Source organism: Saccopteryx bilineata, chromosome 6, assembly GCF_036850765.1.
Source record: "Saccopteryx bilineata isolate mSacBil1 chromosome 6, mSacBil1_pri_phased_curated, whole genome shotgun sequence".
Taxonomy (NCBI): Eukaryota; Metazoa; Chordata; class Mammalia; order Chiroptera; family Emballonuridae; genus Saccopteryx; species Saccopteryx bilineata.
In genome coordinates, this window is record NC_089495.1 from 63106623 (window position 1) to 63114566 (window position 7944).

Here is a 7944-nt window from a genome sequence, read left to right on the forward strand (position 1 = left end):
ATGATCTTCTTGCCCTCAATCACGGCTTGTGTTTCGATTACTGGAAACCTGAATCTCAAACCTGGAGAGTGCCTCTGAATGTGGGTTGAAGTGGCACTCAACACTGAGTTTTGTGCTAAACCTGGGCAAAGATGGCAACAATGTGTGTGTGCACTTCAACCTTCGCTTTGATATGCATGGGGATACCAATACAATTCTGTGTAAACACCAGGATGGTGGGGCCTGAGAGTCTTGACAATGAGAGTTTGCCTTCCTCTTACAACCTACAAATGAAACAGATGTGCATCTCCTTTGACCAAGCAGACCTGACCATCAAGCTGCCAAATGGATACACATTCAAATTCCCCAACTGCCTCAACATAGTGGCCATCAATTACCTGATGGCAGAAGGTGACTTCAAGGTCAAGTGTGTGGACTTTGAGTAAAATCAACCAACCCATAACTCCCAATAAAGGAAGCTGACTCTGTTATCCCTGAGGGGAATATATATATATATATATATATATATATATATATATATAAAATCTTCTTTAAATAAGTCAGTTTTGAATTAAGATTATTCTCTATAATCACTGAATAGTAATAAATTCCTTAGTATTAACATATTAACTTTTTATTTCTAACAAAACAAAATAAAATACAATTTAATGGATTTTTATGAGTGAATACTATTCTTTTTATTTAATAGGGACAGAGAGAGAGAGTCAGAGAGAGGGATAGATGGGAACAGACAGGAACGGAGAGAGATGAGAAGCATCAATCATCAGTTTTTTGTTGCAAGACCTTAGTTGCTCAATACTATTCTAACCAATACCAGTTCAAAAACGTATGCTTTTCCTGACCAGATGGTGGTGCAGTGGATAGAGCATTGGACTAGGATGTGGAGGATCCAGGTTTGAGACCCCAAGGTCGCCAGCTTGAGCGTGGGGCTCATCTAGTTTGAGCAAAGCTCACCAGGTTGCTGGCTCGAACAAGGGGTTACTCGGTCTGCTGTAGCCCCATGGTCAAAGCACATATGAGAAAGCAATCAATGAACAACTAAGGCAGTGGTTCTCAACCTTTCTAATGCCGTGACCCCACAATACAGTTCCTCATGTTGTGGTGACCCCAAACCAAAAAATAATTTTGGTGGCTACTTCATAACTGTAATTTTGCTACAGTTATGATACGGAATGTAAATACCTGATATGCATTATGTATTCTCATTGCTACAAATCAAACATAATTTAAACATAGTGATTAATCACAAAAACAATATTTAATTATATATTGAGAAATATTTATTACTAATGGCCCTCCTTACCTAGTGTATTGGGGCTACCATTCCGTAAATAGCTGCTTAACTAATGGATCTGTTTTAAACAGATTAGTAGCAAGTTTTCTATATAGAACAGTGTGAACTACGTCATAGGATACACTGCAGTTTCTGCACAGCATGGTATCTTTCAGGGCTCTTTCACACTATAAAGCAGTGGTTTCTGTGGTGGAATCCACATCTCATTTACTTCAATGGGAGACCCGTGGATTCTGCAGAAGAGAGATCCCCTGTACAGCAGAAATGCAGTTCCAACACATTTCTTCCTCTCCTATTCAAGTTAATGGGAGGCCACAGCAGATTCCGCTCAAATATAGAGCATATTGCTTAATTTTTTCCACGCTAGAACTTTTCCTAGAGCAGCCCCGCCACCCCCAATAGACTTCTATAGGAGGCAGATCTTTTACACTGCAGAATCCGCACAGCAGATTCCTCAGTGTGAGGCCTTTTTTAGTCTATTGGGGGTGGCGAATTCCACCTTTGGAATTTTTCTGTTCTAGGAAAAGTTCTAGCGTGGAAAAAATTAAGTAACATGCTCTATATTTGAGCGGAATCTGCTGCGGCCTCCAATTAACTTGAATAGGAGAGGAAGAAATGTGTCAGAAACTGTCATTTCTCGGCCTCTTATTGAAATCAAAAGGAGGCTGCGGCGGATTGTGTGGTAACCCGAGATTCTCGGGAGCTCTCTTCCACAAAATCCGCCGCACTCCCAATGAAATCAATAGGAGGCGGATTCAATGCCGGAAACCACTGATTTCAGCAGTTTCCTCATTCAGAACATGGGAAAATAGTGGGAGATATGGGAGATAATTATACATTGGGGAACAGTGTGAACTACATCTTATAGTGGTCTCTTATAGTATAAGACTGATGTAGTTCACACTGTGTAAATGTATGGTGCTTTGTGTAAGTATAAGCTGCTTTGTGTACTGGGTAATGATTACACACAAAGCACCTTACACTTACACAGTATTGTGTGTATGGTGTGTGTACTGTTTTTACATTATTAACCTTTTTTACACCAGCAGGCTGTCCCGCAGGCTCTCTTGGCTCTCCGCCTCTTGCCTCTCTGCCTCCTAGGCTTCTGTCCTCCGGCGCTTGCTGCACCCGCCCACTGATGACGTCAGCAAGCGCCGAACACACGTGATGCGCTGCTGCTATGGACTGTGGAGTGTTCCCTGCCCCACTTCCCCCGCCCCTTAGGCCCCAGACGGATGATGCAATCACGTCTGCGCATGACCACAGGCATTCAGTTTGGAACGCACATCCATAACAGCGTGCGTTCAAGCTGAATAGCGCTGCTGCAGACGGTAGCATGGCTTCTCAGCGACTAAAGCCATCGGAAATATGTATTTTCCGATGGCTTTAGGTGACCCCTGTGTTTTGGTCATTCAACCCCTGCCAGGGTCACAACTCACAGGCTGAGAACTGTTGGACTAAGGTGTCACAATGAAAAACTAATGATTGATGCTTCTCATCTCTCTCCGTTCCTGTCTATCCCTCTCTTTGACTCTCTCTCTGTCTCTGTAAAAACAAACAAAAAAACATGCTTTGACAACTACTTATGAAGAGTATCCATATATTCTTTCCCAATATCATACTCTTGCCCTTCGATATAAATAATCACTACCAGTCTTTTTTAGTCATCCTTTGATATCTTTATATCTTTCTTACAACTTATTTGTTGATAGCTATTTTTTGTATACATTATAAAGACAGTCAGTTTAGCTGACTATTAAGCCTAGATTTATATTATTTTCTTTGATTTTCTGAAATACTTGACTCAATCTTCTCTTGCTTTATATATTTAGAATCATATTGAAACATTTTTGATAAATTGAAATGTGTTTTAATCCTTTAATTTCTTTCTACTTCCATGTTATTTATATATTTTTTTCTTAAATTATAAATTTTAGTATGTCTTTTCTGTCTCCTTTTAATTTTTAAGAGTTCCTATTACCATGTACCTTTGGATTTACTAAATATTTGTTGCTTCTCTTGGATATGTTTATATTTGTAGTATTTTTACTTTTTTAAATATAGTTTTTTATCATTTTTAAATTAAATTTAATGCAGTGACATTGATAACTCAGTGTACATATGTTGAGAGAAAACATCTCCAGATTATTTTGACATTTGATTCTTCTATATACCCCTCACCCAAAGTCAAATTGTCTTCTGTCACCTTCTATCTGGTTTTCTTTGTGCTCCTCCCCTCCCCATCCCTTCTCTCCTTCCTCGCCCCATACCCCCTTCCCCCCACCCTCCACCCCCATTACCATCACATTCTTGTTCATGTCTCTGAGTCTCATTTTTATGTCCCATCTATGTATGGATTCATATAGTTCTTAGTTGTTGTTTTTTTTTTTTTTTTGATTTACTTATTTCACTCTGTATAATGTTATCAAGGTCCATCCATGTTATTGTAAATGATCCGATGTCATCATTTCTTATAGCTGGGTAGTATTCCATAGTATATATGTACCAAAGCTTTTTAATCCACTCGTCCTCTGAAGGACGCTTGGGCTGTTTCCAGATCTTTGCTATTGTGAACAATGCTGCCACAAACATGGGGTGCATTTCTCCTTTTTGACAAAGGAGGTAAGGAAATGCAATGGAGTAAAGACAGCCTCTTTAACAAATGGTGTTGGGAAAATTGGACAGCTACCTGCAAAAAAATGAAACTAAACCACCAGCTTACACCATTTACAAAAATAAACTCAAAATGGATAAAAGACTTAAATGTAAGCCGTGAAACCATAAGCATATTAGAAGAAAACATAGGCAGTAAGCTCTCCGACATCTCTTGGAGCAATATATTTGCTGATTTATCTCCACGGGGAAGTGAAATAAAAGACAGGATAAACAGGATTTGGAGGATGACGTCAGAGTAATGGCGGAGTAGGAAGCGATACCGATAAATCTCCCCCAAAACTCAATAAGATCTTCAACCAGAAACAGAAAAACCTATACTTGGAGCCTCCAGATGCTTCACAATACACCCGAAGGTATGGTCGAGTGAAAAATTGGCTAAATATATAACCAAATCCTGAAGGAAATAGGGAGTAAGAAATGCTCCGCCTTCCTCACTAACCTAAACAGGGCGGCTTTCTCTGGTAACTGTGAATATAGAAACTGAGGCGGGCAAAGGGGGTGAATACATCCAGGCCGCGCACAAAAGGCCGAACCAGGCTGTGGCACGGAGATCCTAGCAGAGGAAAAACTGTTCCTGTGGAAGCCGGGCAATACAAGCTAACACTCGCGCAAAACCCAAACAAAGAAAGACAAGCGGGGCAGCCATTTTACCCGTTCTCCTGGTTGGTGCGCAGTTAGTGGGCGAGAGATCTCTTCCTAAGCCCCAGAAGTGGGTGTCCGTGTTGCCCCACAGAGAGGCAGGGTCAGAGGCCTTTCTGTGGGCCGAAAGCAGAATCTCTGGGCAGCCCCAGCGCCCTGGGAAAGCCGCGCATGGGAGGGAGCGAGAACTAATTCCAACAGTGGAAATTTTCCGTGCTGGTGAGGGTTTCACTCAGGGAAACGCGGCCGGCCTCATATCCTGGTTTGCGCGCGCAGATAGGTAGTGAGCGATTCCTCCGAGTGCCTCGGCAGGGCGCGCCTGTGTTATCGCACAGAGGGGCAGAGTCAGGGGCCTTTGTGTGGGCAAAAGCGGAATCTCGGGCCGCCCCAGCGCCTTGCAAAAGCCGCGCATGGGGACAGAGCGAGAGCGAATTCCAGCGCTGCAAATTTCCATGCGGTTGGGGGTTTCACTCAGAGTGTGAGACTACTGGCCGGATATCCTGGTCTGCGCGCGCAGATAGTGAATGAGAGTTTCCTCCAAGCACCCCGGAAGTGGGTGCCTGCCTGTGTTACCGGACAGAGTGGCAGAGCCAGAGGTCTTTGAGTGGGTGGAAAGCCCGCCTGATTATGCTAGCAGCTCTGACTGACTGAGCCTTACCCAGAGCCCTGTGCTGAGTGGAAATAGAGTGGGGAGTTGCCAGCTCTTTGAACCTCTTACTATCCAGGCAGAGGCAGCAACAACCCCATAGCTGGATTATCAGGCTACTAATTGAGGAAGGAAAGACTAGGAGAAAGGCTCCAGGAACACGGACTCTCTCACTGTCGGAGCCTATGAAAGCTAATGAGCCTTGACTCCCAACGAGACTAAAGCACAATACATGACATTGCCATAGAGACTTATCAACTGCAAACCTCTACCTGAGCGTGCCAAAGGGGCAGAACCTGGGGTACAGAGTCACCGACCAGGAAGAGGGAGAGAAAAGAAAAAACAAGAAAATAACCTCTCAAAATCAAGAATAATCTGCAGACTTTATAACCTATCCCATTTTATTATATTTGTTCATTTGTTTCTCTTATCTTCATTCTTGATACTTTTTTTCCTCCTCCAATTTGGCCGATTAACTCTCTGCCGGTCTTACTCTCTCTTCTCCTTGAACTACACTACCCATAAGTGTTACATCTCCCATTATCTTTTTTCTCCTCTTCCTTTCTCTCTATGAGGGTTGCACTCCAAAACCCTTAACTCTCTCTCTCTCCTTTCTTTTTTCTTCTTTTAGTAGTTCCCTCTTTTTTTCTCTCTCTCTCTTTCTTTTCTCCATCTATATTAGTTTCTTCCTTTCTCCTTTACATCTCCTCTCATTCAAACCTCAATAACAAACAAATTATCTTATCTGGGACTCAAACTTATGTTTGTGGCATTTTGGGGGGTTTTTACTTCACCTTTTTAACTCACTAGCAGTGCTCCCATCCCTGGCTCTCCATTTTATCTAGTTCTTGTTCCACTAAATACAATAGTATTTTTTTAATTTGTCCCCCCATTTTTCTGTTCTCTTATTCCTCTCATCATAACTCTTAGACAACACCAACACCTAAAAGCAAATAATTTTATTCTTGACCCAAATTTTTTCCTTATTTGCTTTTTGTGGGTCCATACCGCCCCCCCCCTTTTTTTTTTCCTTTTTTTTTCTTTTATTTTTTTTTTTGCCCCTTTATTACTTTTCCCCAATTCAGGCCCTCCATCACAGGCATTGTTTGTTATAATTCACAGTTCACCACAAGATTTTCTCAAGAAAAAGGGGAGAGGAGAGGAAAAAAGGAGGGGGGGAATAATTTCCTTTTTTTAAAAATTATTATTTTATTTTTCTTTATTTCATTATTAATTTTTTAAAAAAAAACAACTCTTTTTGATTTTTTATTTTTTTAACTTTTTATTCTTTATTAAATCTCATTAATACTATCAACAAAACCACCCTCAGATGCCATTAAGGAAGAGAAAATCGAATATCATGGATACAAAAGAAAGAGAGGTAACACAGCTAGATGAGGAAAAATCTATGGAGAAAAAATTTAATATATTGGAAACCTTGGAGCTAAATGACAGAGAATTCAAGATAGAAATCCTAAAAATCCTCCGAGATATACAAGAAAACACAGAAAGGCAATTTAGGGAGCTCAGAAAACAACTCAATGAACACAAAGAATATATGTCCAAAGAAATTGAAACTATAAAAACAAATCAAACAGAGATGAAAAACTCAATTCACGAGCTAAAAACGAAGTAACAAGCTTAGCTAATAGAACAGGTCAGATAGAAGAGAGGATTAGTGAAATAGAAGACAAGCAACTTGAGGCACAACAGAGAGAAGAAGAAAGAGACTCAAAAATTAAAAAAAATGAGATAGCCCTACAAGAATTATCTGACTCCATCAAAAAGAATAACATAAGAATAATAGGTATATCAGAGGGAGAAGAGAGAGAAAATGGAATGGAGAACATACTCAAACAAATACTAGATGAGAACTTCCCAAGCCTGTGGAAAGAACTAAAGCCTCAAATTCAAGAAGCAAACAGAACACCGAGTTTTCTTAACCCCAACAAACCTACTCCAAGGCATATCATAATGAAATTGACACAAACCAACAGCAAAGAAAAAATTCTCAAGGCAGCCAGGGAAAAGAAGAATACAACATATAAAGGAAGGCCCATTAGATTATCATCAGATTTCTCAGCAGAAACTCTACAAGCTAGAAGAGAGTGGACCCCAATATTTAAAGTCCTGAAAGAGAGAAACTTTCAGCCATGAATACTATACCCATCAAAGCTATCCTTCAAATATGAAGGAGAAATAAAAACATTCACAGATACAGAAAAGATGAGGGAATTTATCATCAGAAAACCCCCACTCCAGGAATTACTAAAGGGGGTTCTCCAATCAGATACAAAGAACAAAAAAAAAAACAGAGCCACAAGTAAAAGCTCCAGGAAGAACACAATAAAACCAAATTTAAACTGTGACAACAACAAAAAGAAAGAGGGGGAAAAGATGGAGATTAACAGTAGCAAAGGACGATGGAGTGCAAAAGTACTCACAAAATAGTTTGCTACAATGAACAGGGTAGGGACCCTTTTCATTACTCAAAGGTAACCACCATTGAAAAAACCACCACAGAAGCACATGAGATAAAAAAGATAGCAACAGAGGAAAGATGTATGGAATACAACCAAATAAAAACAAAAGATAGAAAAACGAAAGAGAAGGATCAAACAAGACACAAAACTAACAGAAAGCAAGATATAAAATGGCAATAGGGAACTTACAAGTATCAATAATTACA

General features: G+C 40.3%; 1 pseudogene; it reads left to right on the forward strand.

Annotated features, from left to right (window-relative positions):
- LOC136309305 (galectin-1 pseudogene) lies at positions 1 to 425 on the forward strand (annotated as a pseudogene).
- Positions 426 to 7944: the final 7519 nt, after the last annotated feature.